The sequence below is a fragment of the Microtus oregoni genome, unplaced genomic scaffold (assembly GCF_018167655.1).
Source record: "Microtus oregoni isolate MIOR12 unplaced genomic scaffold, Mior012 000012F_ref0000307, whole genome shotgun sequence".
In the NCBI taxonomy this organism is placed as follows: Eukaryota; Metazoa; Chordata; class Mammalia; order Rodentia; family Cricetidae; genus Microtus; species Microtus oregoni.
Genome location: NW_024543071.1, coordinates 7,403,265 through 7,419,074, shown reverse-complemented (window position 1 = coordinate 7,419,074; position 15,810 = coordinate 7,403,265). Strand labels below are relative to the sequence as shown.

The window sequence follows — 15,810 nt, the reverse complement described above, 5'->3', positions numbered from 1 at the left end:
GCTGGAGGCTTTCTCTGTGGCCGAGCTAGCCAGCGGCGCCCAGTGGGCGGGAGACCGCTCACAGCCGCGGAGGAAAGGAAAAGGGCGGGGAAAGGGAAACTGGCAGCACTACCTCCCTCTGATTGGACAACTGCATTTGCTCTAGCTCCGCCCATCTATTCCTCCTAGCGAATGCCAGGCTTGCTATGAGGCCCGGGGCGGGGCTATTGGAGCCGGAGTGTGTGGAGGGGCGGGGCGAGTGGGGGAGGGGCGGGGGGGCGGTGGCAGGGGAGCGTCGCTCTGGGAGCGGAGGACGAGACGGAGGAGGTGGAGGAGTTGGAGGAGGAGGAGGAGGAGGAAGGAGGTGAGCGGTGCTGGCGGAGTCCGGGTCCCGACGACAACCTGCGGCGGGCGAGGCGGAGGGGGCGCCTTGGGGTCAGCCCTGCTGCCTTCCTGCTCGCCGGGCGGTCCGGCTGGCTGTCGGTAGGGGGAGGCCCCACACGTCCTGACAGGCGCGAGCCTCCGGGGCCGGGCGAGGCCTGAGGGGTCGGGGCCCTGGGAGGCGCCGCGGCCGCTTTCCGGGGTGCCACGGCCCGGAGCCCCTGGTCCTCGGAGCCGTTGCCTGCACGGGACCAGCGGGCGGGGCGCCGAGAGCAGCCGGCCGACCCTGACAGCATTGGGCCGGGCCTACTGCGGAGACGGCGGCTGGGACAGCCCCGGGGCTTGGGCGCGGGCCCGGGGCAGACGGTCAGTCGCGCTCGCTCGAGCTGCTCTCGGCTCTCTGCGCCGCCCGGCCGGGGCTGCGGGCCGCCGGGGGTCGTGGGGACGGTTGGCGCCGGGCGGGCGGGCGGGCGGGCGCGGCCGCGGGGCCGTGGGGCTGTGGGGTGGGGTCTCGGCGCCTCCTCCCCAAAGCCCCGGGCGCTGGGCGGGCGCCTTCGCGCAGACCCTGCGTGCGGAGTGGTGAACTGGCTTTGGGTGTGTTGCCGGGTGGAAGGAGTTGTGGCCGCCGAGACCGCCCTGTTAGCACGCCTGATGGCAATCTCCGTGCTGGCTCTCAGGGCTAGAGGAAAAGTAGTGTAACTCCCCGCCCCCAGCTAGGAACGCCGGAGGCTGCAGGGCAAAACGATTTTCCCCCAGCCCCTCGGTATCCATTGTTTTGTACCATCCCCTCCCCCATGCCTAGGTAGAAGAATAAGGACTCCGAAGCAGTCATTTGCCCGCCTCCCCTCCTTCTCTCCCCTCTCCTCTCTCCCTCTTTCCCCCATTCCCTTTCAGAGGGTTTGTGTTAACTGTACAAATAGGGCTTTACAAACAGGTGGAATACATGTCTTTTCGGGAATTGGAAAGAAGATGCTTTGGGGCTGTGTTTCCCATCTCATCTCCCCTTTACACTTGCAGATTTGATTTTCTTTCTGTTGGTTTGTGTAAAAGAGGAAACGCTGCTTTGCGATCTAGACCGTAATAATTTTGAGAACTCTAGGGATGCTGAAGGAAAAATTAGGTTGCAGTCGTGGCTTGTGTGGTAAAGTGGTCTCCAGCATGATGATTAGTCTCTTACACCTGTATAATCTTGTACGCTCTTTATACATGCCAGAAGTTCCAACATCTTCTCAGAGGGGTTGCCGAATCAAACACTTGGGGTTGCTGTGTTTCAGAATCCCAGGGTACACTTGTGCAACCGAGTGTTTTTGTGTTTTAGTCATCGGCACTGACAAAGACTTTTAATTTTATTAGTGCACTCCTGGTCTTCACTGCCACCCCACCTTGGCATGGCCTTTATAACTGTTCTTTGCTATGTACTTGAAGAAATTTAGAGATTTAGCTATTCACAATTTGTAACATTCTACAAAGTAAATTACAAATATATTTTATCATTTTTTTCATGTGACAGATAAAGATTTTTAGATAAATACCTAAATATATAATCATTTTCCACACATGGAACTTTGGCTGAGTGCTTAAAAAGAATTTAAGTGTATATATAAGCCTTTTAAACTTAAGATGTAAAGTATTTTTGTTAGTTTGAGTATGCATTTGCAAAGTAAAATAGACAAGGGTTTAGTTTGATTTGTACCTTTCAAAGGAGTCAGTGTAATGTAAAGCTAACATGAAATCACACTCTTGAAATCTCAGTTTGGAGTTATGGTCTTGGCCTCGCTTTAGAGTACATTTTCCCAAGGTGCTTACTCAGTTCCTGAAGAAACTGTGTTTGTCTCCGTTGGCACTTGTCTTGTGATACGTCATTGTTTTCTCTCACTCAGAAGTTAGTATGGGTAGAAAAGTGATGGTATAAAGAGATACATTCATATTGTGAACCTGGATTGCTTTTTAGTTTTTTTTTTTTAGATGTCATAATTGGAAAGTAGATCAGAGCTGTTTTTGGTAATTGTAGCAAGTACAGATCCTAAATCATCATGTGAACGACAGACCAATCATACATTTGAAGTACTTTATGTATAAATAGGAACCAAGGATTAGAATTTTTGATATGCTTGCACAAATTCTTTTAAAATACTGTCACGTTGGGTCAAGGATGTAGCTCAGTGGTAGAGTTGTATTTGGTCTGTGTTTGATTTTCTTAGCTCTGTAATAAATAAATAAAATGAATAAATAATTAATAGCTGTTCTTTATGTGACTGGGATAGGACATAAAGGCTCTCCCTCTCCCAGATATAAACTAAAAGTGTCTATATGAAATAATTTCATAGTGACTTCTGAACAGTTGCTGAGATATAAATGTATTTATTTTATATGTATGAGTTTTGCTTACACGTGTCTGTAGCACATGCATACTTGGCAGAGGCCGGGATACTCAGATTCCTGGAACTGGAGTCCAGAGGCTGTGAACAGCCAGGTGTGAACTTGAGCTATAGAAGGTTGAGGGCAGCCGTGTGCGTGCTGGGAATCGAGCCTGGACCCGCTGGAAGAGCAGCCAGTGCTGTTAACTGCCAAGCTATCCCTCCAACCCCAAATGCATATTTTTGTCTTTGATTATCCATATCAATTGTGAATAAAATTGGGATGTTTTGTGCAAATAGCTGAATTTCAGTCGTACTTGTTTTTAAAATATGCTGAATTACCAATATTTCTTGTATGTTATAATATTTCTGAAAGGCTAGTGTGTTTTAAAAGGTAATCCACATATAAAAACTCTTGGTATTTTAGAACAAAACAAAAACTAGACCTTGTATGTGTAGATGTAAGGGTGAAGATTGAGGGAAAGAATGTCTCTCAGGTTCAGTTGCTCTGCCCTTCATCTGTCTCTCATGTGTGAAGAGGCAAACAATATTTATTTTAAATAAGACATAATTCAAACCAAAAAAGCAACCAAACAAATAAGTTACTTCAGTGAGTGCTGAGGTTGGTAACTTAGACTTGGTGTAAAACTTCTTGTTTATAAAGCTATCTAAATTATTCAGGGAGGGAATTTAGATGTTAGGAAGTGACAGTGTTTATTTTTGTTAGACTATTAGTGAATGGATAACTGCTTTGTCGTAAGTGAATTGACATTGGCTTTGTAATTTAGCAGCAGAATGGTATGTAAAGTGATACTGAAATGAGTTGTGATTAGGTTGGTAGATAATTTATTTCTTGTTAGCCTTACCATATTTCTTGCATCATATATTGTATTATACATTTTATAATTATGGCTAATGAACTAAAGCATGAACGTAACTGCTTATTTTATATTTTTAGCTGCTTAGTTTTCATACGCATGCTACACCAAATCAAAGCTGTGCCCTATAGATCTTTTTAGAAGTATTTCCTCTTAATGAAGTAAGCTTCCAGTATTCTTATCTACTTGTCTAATCTTGACTTAACATTTGACGTTTCATAAGTTACAGGGTACTTGTAGTGTGCTTGAACTTGGACTGTTGCAGAATATTTGAAATGTGCTTGTTAATCAGTATAGGGTGGAGAAAACATTCGTTCAATGTAAAAAAAAGGTTGTATTTTAAAATAGGTACCTATCTTAAGGTAAAATAGTTTTTATTTGATGCATTTCTTTGGCCTCAACTTTTTAGCAAAATGTCGTTAGTTGGTGAAATAAAGGTGGAATATGTAAAAAGACTCTAAAGCAACTCTTAAGCTTTTGAGATGGTAACCTGTGTTTCTTGACTATATAGTTCTTGTTGTCCGGTTTGAAAGAAAACCAGTTAGATCTCATACTACCTAATTACAACCTAGGAAGGTCAGAAATGATAACAAAAGGTAGTGCAGTTTGTACAGGAAGGGATTCCTTTATGGGCAAGAATGAACATACTGTGGGTGTCTAAATCATTAAAGGAGGTCTTTAGAAAGGTGAAATCAGCCCATTAAGTATACCTGAGAGATTTTTATGGATTGTTTTTGTGCTGTCTTTATAGCACTATGAATTTCTAATGGTTCTATATATTATTTATTCTCCATTGCTATTTAGAAGTCCTACCATTTTAATTATATGATTTTATAGCTGATAAACCTTTTATTTGGGCCTGGGGAGATGACTCAGTAGGTAAAATACTTGCTGTGCAAGCATGAGGACCTGAGCTTGGATCCCCAGCATTGACCTGTGCCTCCCCAGAGATTGGTAGGGCCTGGTCTTGCTCTCTGTATAGTGAAGGGGTGAGATCGTGATCTGCTGAGAGAACCTTTCTTAAAAAAAAAAAGGTATGAGAATGAAAGAGGAAAAAGAGGAAGACACCTTATTCTGACCTTTGTGTATATGTGCACACACATACACATAGCGCACACACCAGCACACACACGTACACATACCAGCACACACACGTACCAAAAAGATCTTTTAATTTTTCCTTCCTCTCTGCACTCCCACCTTTGTGAGACACAATCTTATATAGCCCTCAAACCCTGAAACACCAGACTGGTCTGCAAATCAAACCTCCTTCAGTGTCCTGAATGCTGGGATTGTATAGGGAGTGCCACCTTTTTTCTAATGTCCTAGAGGGAATGAGTAAATGGCTTGTTCTAATACAGGTAATTTAAAATAATAATTAATAAAATTAATTTTATCAGTTAATATTTCAAGTTTTCTAGTTTTGCAGTTCTTGTATTGACTACTTGGCTTTCAAGCCTTTCTTCGTAGTTCAGTCTTTAACTTTTCTATTATGCTAGGTAGTTCTTAAGGGTTATAATTTGCATATGTCGTACTTGTCTTAGGTGCTGAGAATTCAGAGGTAAATACCCCTTGTTTCCCACTTTCATTAAATAAGTATTTAATGAATTAGTCAAGTCACACTTACATATGTGTCAGTTGCGGTAACAGCTCTGTCATGACAAGTGCAGATGAAGTAAGGCTGAGACTGCTTGTGTAACTGGAGGATATGTCCTGTGTGTGGTAGCTTAAGGGTAGAAAAAGAACAAGGGTTATACATTAGGTTCATTTTGAAAATTATGTGGACTAGCTATTTGGATTTCAATAATATTTTATAAAAATCCCTAAAATTTTATTTGAATTATATATGTGTACAGACAAATGGATGTCATAGTGTATGTCTGAAATGCATCATCAATAAACCTCACCATCTGGGTCCCACGATGTATCTCAGGCTCTGGGACCACTTGCTTTAACTCAAACTCACTGAACTATCTCTCTTATATGCCACCCAATATTTTAAGCCCTACTGAGATTTTTATTATAATTTATATTTTTAGTGGTTATTTCCTGCGTACCTATTTCAGTTTGGGCCTTCAACTATTGACCAGTATTAATGTTAAGGAGTATTCATTCAAATTATTGCTTAAAAGTTTTACTTAATTTTGATAAATATTTTAATGAAATACGAAGAGAATGCATCAGCCTAGTTTGTGATAAACGTGAGGCTTACTGATGATGATGTGTTTCAAATTTATATTTAAGTATCTTTTAGGCAATAAAGGATGATATTTATATACTTAGAATACAGTTAATTTTATTATATAAACGTATTCCTTCTGAGTATAAATAATAAAAACTTATATTTATACTTAATTGACAGTGCCCATTTCTTAGGTGATCCTGACTCAGTGGTCAGCTGTTAGATCCTGATGGGGAGCTTCGTGTGCTTTATTTATTTTCTATACTTGGGGACTAAGGATTCGTTGTTGTTTGAGAAAGGGTCTCCTTAGGTCATACAGACTGTCCTGGAATCAGCAATCTTCTCCCTCCTAAGTCCTGAGATTATAGCTACCACATCTAGAAGTTAAATAATTTTTTATACAGTATTATTTAATGTTTCTTGAAGGATATAGTGAAACTTAAAGAAATTTGGTGTTTTCTGTTTTTTTTTTATTTTTGTATTTCAGCAGTTACCTTACAATGTTATATATAATATCCCATATATCTCAAAGTTCTTAGGAAACTAAGAATTTCTGATATTGTCTGCTTTGGGACTACCAGTGTGTCTTTTCGGGCCAAAAGTCAGTTCTCAGTTGGTATCGTGTCATTTGAAAGACTTTTGATCTCTATATTTTAATCTCTATATTAATATATTTTCTCTATTGTAACATTTATCATTTTGTAATGATTTGCTTATTGTCTTTTTGTTGAAACATACAATTCATGTTGAGCATGGGTTGCTTTTCTTTACTGTTTCTTTAATGTATTAACACAATGTTTTGACCTTGTAGATTCTTTGTAGAAAGTAACTTTAAAAGTTACTAATAATGCAGAGCCCCAGACAAACTGAATAGGCTATTAAAAACGACAGAGAGGAGCACATTTTTGTACTCAAATACACAATTTTTTTTAAATCCTTAGAACCCTTCAGAGTTTAATTTAGGCCTTTAAAAAAACTCATAATATGCAATTAAAATAATTAGAAAATGGTAAAAAGGCTGAAATTACTCCTAAGGACTGTAAGAGAATTGACAGCAAGAGCCTGGGAACTGGAAAGAGTAGAGAGCTGGGTATGGTGACTGTAATCCCAACAGTTGATTGTCGTGAGTTCCAGACCAGTGTGTGCTGTAGAGAGGCTGGGTATGGTGACTGTAATCCCAACAGTTGACTGTCGTGAGTTCCAGACCAGTGTGTGCTGTAAAGAGCTGGGTATGGTGACTGTAATCCAACAGTTGATTGTCATGAGTTCCAGACCAGTGTGTGCTGTAGAGAACATGTCTCATAACAAATAGAAAGGGCAATCGGAAGACATTCATTCATTCATTTATTTATGTTGTTTTGAGACAGGGTTTCTCTGTGTAGTTTTGGAGCCTGTCCTGGAACTTGCTCTGTAGACCAGGCTGGCCTCAAAATCGCAACAACTGCCTTCTTAGTGCTGGGATTAAAGGCATGTGCCTCCACCACTTGAGTGGAAGGTAGTTTTTCAAAGATAGTGTTTGATTTTATAACAGCTTAATTTGTAAGCATGTGGAATTTTTCAAGGCGTGTCTTATAGATAGAATAATCTAGGGATAATCAAGTATCATAAAGAAGTCAACTGGTATAATTTTTCAAAGATTAAAAAAATGTATTTCAGAAAGATCTCCAATCTGAATGATATGGTTTAGAACTTTTAGTGTTAAGATTTTGTTATTGGAAAATTTTGCCTAATGAGGTAAAGCATGATAGGCACCAATGAATATTTAGTGGGCAAAGTAAATGGAAACAAATAGTTCCCTGTGTATGTATTGGAATAGTACAGTAGCCTCTAGACTACCTTAAAACTTTTCTAAGGTGGAATTTTATATTTAATCTCTAGTTTTTTGGGTTAGCTATGCAATATGTAAAATTTTGTAACATAATTTCCTTGTTCAGTGGTGTTTGGAAATGTAACCTGTTACAGTGACATGACAAAATGGCCAAAGTGTTGTTACTGTTTTTATTGTTTAGTGGAAGTAAGCTTTATTTCTCTTGTCATCTTTCAGTCATTTGGGTTGGGAAGCTTAGGTTTAAGATTACAATTATTTTTTTACTAGAATTTATTGTTGAATAAGAGATTGGATGACCTGAAGGAGAGAGTATATATAATTGTGACGCTTTAGTTTGTGTATATTTGGGATAGAGGGTTGGGCATTTCACTCAGAGCCTTTATTTCTAGTTCAAATATTGGCATTTATATCTTAATATTAAGACATCTTTAATTTTGTGACTATATATGGGTATGTAGAAGAAAAGTTACTTTTGTTGTTAAAACAAATACTGGCTTATCTCCGTGTGTTAATCATAGTTCTGAATTCATAGAAGTGAGAGAGATCCTTATATACTAGGAAGTTTAAAATAGTAAATTTTATGATTTAATCTTGAAGATGTTTATTTCTGTGCTTTGGAAGTAGTGTTCTGGAATTCTTAATACTGCAACTATGGCCTCGATTCAGAACACCCACCCAGCACCTGTGGGAACTTGGCATGCTAAGTGGCATGTAGTGCCACAGTGTTTTAAAGCCTTCATCTGCCTGTTGTGTAATAGCTTATTGTTGTGCGTGCAGAGCATGGTGAAGAACCAAGTGTGTGAGAGTGCAAAGACTCAGACCAGCAGGCTTGTTCGGGTGCTAAAGACCTGAATTAATCAGATAGGATGATCCATGAATGTGTGCCATAAATTGAATGGTAGATATTTTATGCATTAAATAAAACAGTTATTTTGGAGCTTGAGAAATAAAATTGCTTTTTAAAAATAGAGTCACTATTTTCAAAACAGCTTTACAATTTTCAATTTTTTTTTTTTTTTTTTGCCACACCAGGGGTAGTGGTTTGCGCCTATAGTGCCCAGCATCTGGGAGGTGAAGGCTGGAAAACTGAAGCTCAGTGTTGTCTTTGGTGTTACAGTCATAGTAAATTCAAGGCCAGCTCTGCCCCAAATTTTTTTTCTTTTCTTTTTTAAAACTAGGGTAAGTTCAGTAACTAAAATGCAAATATTTCCACAATCTTGTTTACAGTACTTAAAAAATTCTGTGAATAATTTTCATTTTACCTGTATAAATAAAAATATTGTATGTAACATATACCTGTGCAGCGACCTGAAGGTGAAGTCATGTGTTTTTCCCTCTCACTTTCTACCTTATATTTTGAGATAGGGTTGCCCTCTGAATCTAGAGTTTACCAGTTCAAGTATTCTGGCTGACCAGAGCGTCATGTCTTGCCTTTGTCTAGCTCTCCTGTGCTGGGATAACAGGTATACCCTCCATGCTGACTTTTACTTGAGTGTGACAGATTTCAACTAAGATCCTCATGCAAAACAAGCACTCAATCCACACAGCCATCTCCTCCTGTGATCTGATCAAAGCCCACGTCTACCCCAAGGCTCCCTCTCTAATGATGATCACAATGAGTTAAGCATAAGCCATAGCAGCAAGGAGTTCAGTTCTTAGAAGGGAGGGTTACATTTAGAAGGTAGCATATCCAATTGGAAATTTATGATTTGCTTTAGTGTGTTAAATTATAAAGATAGTACAATGTCTGCTGTCTTTCGGTATTTTGAGTCTCATCAGCTGAGAGAAATTCTTTTTACTCTTAAGTCAAATTAGTCACGGCTGTTTGATGTTTCTTTTGATCTTATATGCGTGGTTTTGCTTTGAAATATTTGGAAATGCACAGATGTTTTTCAAATTCGAAAGATGCCGTATATGTTATATTAACCATTGATCTGGAGAGTTAGCTCAGCAGTTAAGAGCATTGACTGCTCTTGCAGAGGACTGGAGTTTGATGAGAGGGGGAGTTGATTGGGGGAGGGGGAGGGATATGGGAGGTGGTGGCGGGGAAGAGACAGAAATCTTTAATAAATAAATAAATTAAAAAAAAACAGCTCCCACATGATATCTCATAGCTATCTGTAACTCCCAGTTCCAAAGGATCAATCACCCTCTTCTGTCCTCTGTGGGCACCAGACATTTTGATGTTGAGATTGTACACATGGTAAATTAGAGAGTTGTAGTCCCAGTTAAAGTTTGTGCTGTTTGTTGCTAAATAGGAATTTTCAGCTTTTTGTTTTAAATTTGTGTGTCTGGAATCTAAGTTACATATAAAGTGATATAAATTTCCTGGGAAAACTTCCACTTATGTATAACAATATAAACTAAATAATCCTGTATCCACATCTGCCAAACTATTAGTATTTTATCTTGCTTTCTTATCAAGGAATGGGGGAAAAGTAATGTTGAAGGTGCTGTATGAATGAGTACATGATATTCTAATTAATATGAACACATAGAGAAAACCTTTACTAGCAAGAATCCCTTTAAACTCCTGTAAGAACTAGTCCTATCTTAGATTCACTTAGCTGTCTTAAATGGGTAAGATTATGTAAGAATGTAAGATTACATTCCTTAAGCATATTAATATTGTCTCATATTTTCTTGTTCTTTGGACTCCTACTTTGGCTTTCTAATTTGAAAGAGTCTCTTCTAAAAGTCTTTATCTTGAAAAATAGTTTTATGTCATTTAGAAGCAAGAGTTGTTTATTTTTATTCTTAAATTATTTAAAAGAGTAAAGAACTTTTCAGATCTTTATAAACAGTAACAAAACATTACACCTGTAGTCTTGCCATCTTTTAGATATTCATATAAAATTCTGAGTGAAGAAGAGTTGCCTATAAACGTGGGAGATAAGGGTTATATTTTCAACCATATCTAGCAGATGTTTATTGATCTATGTTTATTTATGGTAAATAAATTTCTAATGCCTTGTATTATAAAGCACTTCTTATAAAAATGCTTTTTTATGTAAGGAGTGAAATTTCCAACATGGTGTATGAAAACTTAACAAAGCCAGATGTGGAGGTGCACACCTGTGGTACACATCTGTAATCTTAACACTTTAGAGACTGGCAGCGAGATCAGGAGTTAGATTCCTGCCTGGGTTGCATAGCAAATTCCAAGTCATCCTGGAATATATAAAAGGCCCTGCCCTAAAAGACCAAAACAAAACAATAGCAAAAGAATTGCAAAGCATAAGTTGAACATGTATTAACTATTATTACTATTCAATAAATACAACTGCTGAGATATTGTTCTAACTACTGTGTTATAGCTAAAAACAGATAGGTTGGTTCCTGTTTACTTATTACCTTTTAATGGAAGAATCTTACTTGAGAAATATATTATAGGATGTTCTCTGGCAGTGGTTGTTGGAGGAGGCTGCTGCTTGTTTGTTCCCAGCTGCTTAGCCCCAGATTACACAGAAACTGTATTAATTAAATCACTGCTTGGCCCATTAGCTCTAGCTTATTGGCTAACTCTTATACTAATTTAACCTATTTCTATTGATCTGTGTATCACCATGTGGCTGTGGCTTACTGGGTAAAGTTCCCAGAATCTGTCTTTGGTGGCTCCATGGCTTCTCCCTGACTTCACCCTTCCTTCTCCCAGCATGCAGTTTAGTTTTCCCTGCCTAGCTCTGTTCCCCTATAGCTCTGCTATAGGCCCAAAGCAGTTCCTTTATTTATCAGTGGTAATCACAGCATACAGAGGGAAATCCCACATCAAGTGGTTTTGTTTTTGTTTTTAAATTATTGTTTCTAGTTTTTGAAACAGAGTCTCACTTTGTAGTCCTGGCTGTCCTGAAACTCCCTATGTGGACCAAACTGACCTTGAACTCAACAGAGTTCTGCCTGCCTGTGCCTCCCAAGTTCTGGAATTAAAGGCATAGACCACTAAGTCTGGTTGACAGTTGGCTTTTTAAAGTGGGAGGACAGAAGAGATATGAAGAAAGGCTTTTCAATAATAAGGGATTTCAGGGAATTTGCCAAGTGAAGAGATTTATTTCTGTATTTGTAACAAAAGAAAGAGCTTGTGCAAAGTACGAGTTAAAAGAAATGGTAGGCCCTGATGTGATTGTGAAAGAGGGTTATGTGACCAGAGTGTAAACTGGAAAATACTAGGGTTGTGGCAAAAGTGAGCAGGGACAAGATCTTAAAAAGATTGCAAATTACTGTTAAATGTTTGTAGGCTTTATTTTGAGGGCTACTTCTAAGTTTGGACAGTAACCTATTGTTTGAAAGATCACTCTAATTACAGTGATTATGTTAAGAACAGAATGAGGTTGGATATGGTAAACCAGGTAAGAAAACCATAGGAGAGAATTGCTTATACCTGATTGTGAGTAGGATCCAAGTCTTCTTTGTGGATCGTGGCATTGGGAGTAGAGAGGTTGAAGTCAGAAGTTTTTGGAGAAGAAAATACTAGGATTTGGTAATTGTTAAGATGTAGGGGACCGAGGTTGATTTCTGTATAAATGATCTCTCTCAGATGTTCCTGATCTCCTACTTGGAGGTCTGCATTGATCATCTTCTCTCTATGCTTACCAACACATTTCTGCCTGGCTTTACCTGCTTGTCTTAAGTGTGTAACAAGTACTGTGACTGAACACAACCACAGTGTGTGAAGAATAATGTAATAAATATTGACTGAATAAAGATATTCTTGTTAATTAAAATTTTAATGTTCACAATTGGATAAAATTGTCTTTTAAATCGCTAATGTTTGTCTACTTAAGAATAGATCATTTTATGACCTTTGAATACCACTTGTAGAAAGTGTATAGCTTTTACTTGAAGTGCTGTATAAATTAAGTTCTTTAATAAAGTTCCTGTAGGCTTTATTAACCTCTCTTCTTTTATACAATCAGGCTTTTTTTCCCTAAATTTTACGTGTTTTTCTTCTTTGTCAGTTTAAAAACTTACGTACTTAGCCAGTGTTGAATTACTTTTGTTGTTGTTTACAAATTGTGAAAGGAGTGCTAATTATTATATTTAATAAATGTCCAATATAGAGATAAAAGTAAAAACCATCCTTAATTGAAGGGTTATATCACTAGCATTTGTTGAGTTTTCTTGGACTTTTAAAATTTCATATATATTTGTGAGTGATTAAAAATCTCAGATGAGAAGGCTTATAATATGCATATAAAACAGGGTATTAATATGCCCTTCATGCTAAGTAACTAAGTAATGGGTTACTTTAGTTACATATAAATGAAGCCCTTATGGTCTGTAGAGGTGGCTCAGTAGTTGAGATTATTTGTTGCTTTTCCAGAGGCCCCAAATTCAGTTCTGAGCATGCATGTTAGGGAACTCACAGCCACTGTAGCTCCATTTCCAGATCTGTCTGACACCCTCTGGCCTCTGCAGGCACCCACATACTCAGGGTGTATATTCATGCAGATGCGAAATTAAAAAAAAAAAATCTAAAAAGAAGTAAAGGGGCCCTAAGCTTTATTTCTGACAGGAGATCAGGTACATCACCTAAACACGTGCATGTAGCAGCATGGCAGCACTTGCTATAGGCCAGTGGGTCCAAGGCCACTCAGAGGGTAGCTTCTCAGTCTCAGTTGACTGCTGTCACTGAGAAATGCGGATCCAGTGAACCCAAGTAGTTTGATGTTTTGATGTCTCTCTCTCTCTCTTGTTTTGTTTTTAGAGACAAGGTTTCTCTGTAGCTCTGGAGACCAGGCCGGCCTCTAACTCACAGAGATCTGCCTGCCTCTGCCTCCCAAGTGCTGGGATTATAAAGGCATGCACTACCACTGCCTGGCTGTTTTGATGTTTTTAATGAGAAGTAGGAATCTAGCTTTTTAATGTATACTCTTAGTGATTAAACGGTAGTGATTTCAGGAAAATTAAAACTGCTTTATGTATTAAATTTTCCCTGAATATTACAAAAGTAGAAGAATGAAAAGATTTTTCTCATTAATAATGTAGATTAAAATAGCACTTTATGTATGTTTCAGATTGATGATGATAATTTGAAAGATTGAGAATATAAATTAATGGAGGCTCTTTGAAAGAAGACAGTACCTCCTATAAAAATTTTAAATGTATATTGGTTCTTAGTTCAACTTGTAGCAATGTGCCTACAGAAATACTAGTTTTGATGAATGAACGCTTATGGCCAATAATGGCATTATCTGTCGTGGCAAAAATATTTTTTAATATAAATGAAGAAAACATCATTAGAAACAGCCCATATGTGGGTTGATACAGGAATAAATTGCTATAACCATACCACAAGTCATAGCAATAAGAAAGGATGAAGTATAGCTATATGGAAAGGGTCCAGAATTTACTGCATGGAATTCTAATGGATCATACATTTATACTGTGTATGATAATTAATGTCTACAATTATTCCAGTGGATTATACTGTGTTTTAGTGTCTTCAAGTTTCCAGTGTTTTGGTATTTCTATGCACATCACAGTAAGAAATTCCTTTTAATATAATGACATATTAAATATTGAACTTTTATAACTTGGAGAAATATATTTGTGCTTGAGAATTGGTATTATATGACCTGTGAAATACAGAAATACACTTTTGTGCATGGTGGTCATAAAAAATACCTAGTAGTGTTGTTTTCAGTAGCCAATTCCTTAAGGTTTCTAAAGGTAGCTAGTCATTTTTGTCAAGTCAGCACAATATTCAAAAGAAGAAAAATAAAATCTCTCTCCTACTCTGAAACTTCTGCTTAGTTTTGCTTTTTTTTAAGTCCAAATAATACGTGTGTGTGTGTGTCTTACATGCATGTATATATGTGTATCATGTGTATGCTGGGTGCCCATGGAGGCCAGAGGAGGGTATTAGATCCCCTGGAATTGAAGTTGCAAACAGATGTGGGTTCTGGGAATTGAACTGGGAGAGCAACAGCTCTTACCTATTGAGCTAGCTCTTCAGTGCCCATTTTGTTTATTTTTTGATAATTTCATACCTGATGACAATGTATTTAGATCTCCCTCTTCTCCAAATCTTCATGGACCCCCTCCCCCACGACTTCCCCTCTTTTTTCAACTTAACTGAATTCAGTTAGGGATGCCCAAATGGGCATGGGCATAGGGCAGCATCCACTGGAGCATGGGTAGCCTATACTGCTGAAGAAAATAGACTCCTCAGCAGCTGCCAAGAGTAACTCCAGGAGGGGTTGGGCTTCCTCAACTTTTTTCCTGGTGCTGGACTGTTGACTGGTTAGGCCTTGTGTAGGTCTTTTTCTAAACAACCATAGCTGTTGTAACTTCATGAATATAGCATCCTGTTAGGTCCAGAAAGTAGTTTTGTAGCAGTCCTCCCCAACATCTGGCTCTTTAAATCCTCAACCCCTTCTTCTGTGGTGTTCCCTGATCCTTGTAGAGGAGGAGGAGGTGCTATTTAGGGCCCAGTACTCCACAGCCACTTATTCTGTGTGTTTGGCCAGTTGTGAATCTAGATGCACTACAGTCTGCTGCATAAAAAGCTTCTTTGATGAGGGGTGAGAACTATATTATCTGGAAGTGAGGATAAGTATTTAGATGGCAGTTTAGTGCTGTTACCCTGAGTAAAACAATGGTATTAGGGCCTGTGCTCTCCCAAATCATGGGTTTGTGATGAGGTTTATAGTACCAGATATGGGTTCCCTCTGTACAGTGGGCCTTAAGCCCATTTTTTTTTAAAATAAAAATCCATTGGTTACTCCTGTAGCATTTTTGCCACTATATTGCGTTCATGGGCAATTCTTGCCAGGCTAGTCATTATTGTAGCTCCCAGAATACACAGCAGGGTATGACTTGGTGGCTTTCATTCTCAGTAGCCTGCAAAATATATTCTAGCACTGAGAAAGTAAGTAGGAATCTTTCAGATCAGTTTGATTTTTCTGTGTTGTGATCAAAACATAGGAGTCTTTACCATCAAGTTTGAGTAACCAAGAGTAATGGCAGTAGCCAATATTATTTTGGGAGTCTCTAGGACCCTCCCCTGACTTACAACCCCACTGGGTATTCCACACTTGAAACTAGGCTTTTTGTTTACTAACCTATAGCTTCTAGGAAGGGCACTTTCCCTGTGTAACTCCAATTAACCATATATATATATATGTATATATATATGTATATATATATATATATTCATGGCTTATAAAGCAGTTGGTTTCCTTACACTTTTTCAAACATCCTTCT

At 38.7% G+C, this 15,810-nt stretch overlaps 1 protein-coding gene across 3 annotated transcripts in view; it reads left to right on the top strand.

The window, feature by feature from the left end:
* The window catches only part of Shoc2 (SHOC2 leucine rich repeat scaffold protein), an 86,635-nt gene that overhangs the window by 378 nt on the left and 70,447 nt on the right, over positions 1 to 15,810 (top strand). Inside the window, exon 1 of one of the 3 annotated variants that reach the window (XM_041661572.1) lies at positions 515 to 726. The exons of the other annotated variants lie outside the window; for them this stretch is intronic. The gene's annotated coding sequence lies outside the window, so the exon portion shown is untranslated. Of the gene's footprint in view, positions 1 to 514; positions 727 to 15,810 lie in introns of those variants that run through there. 3 annotated transcript variants of the gene reach the window in all.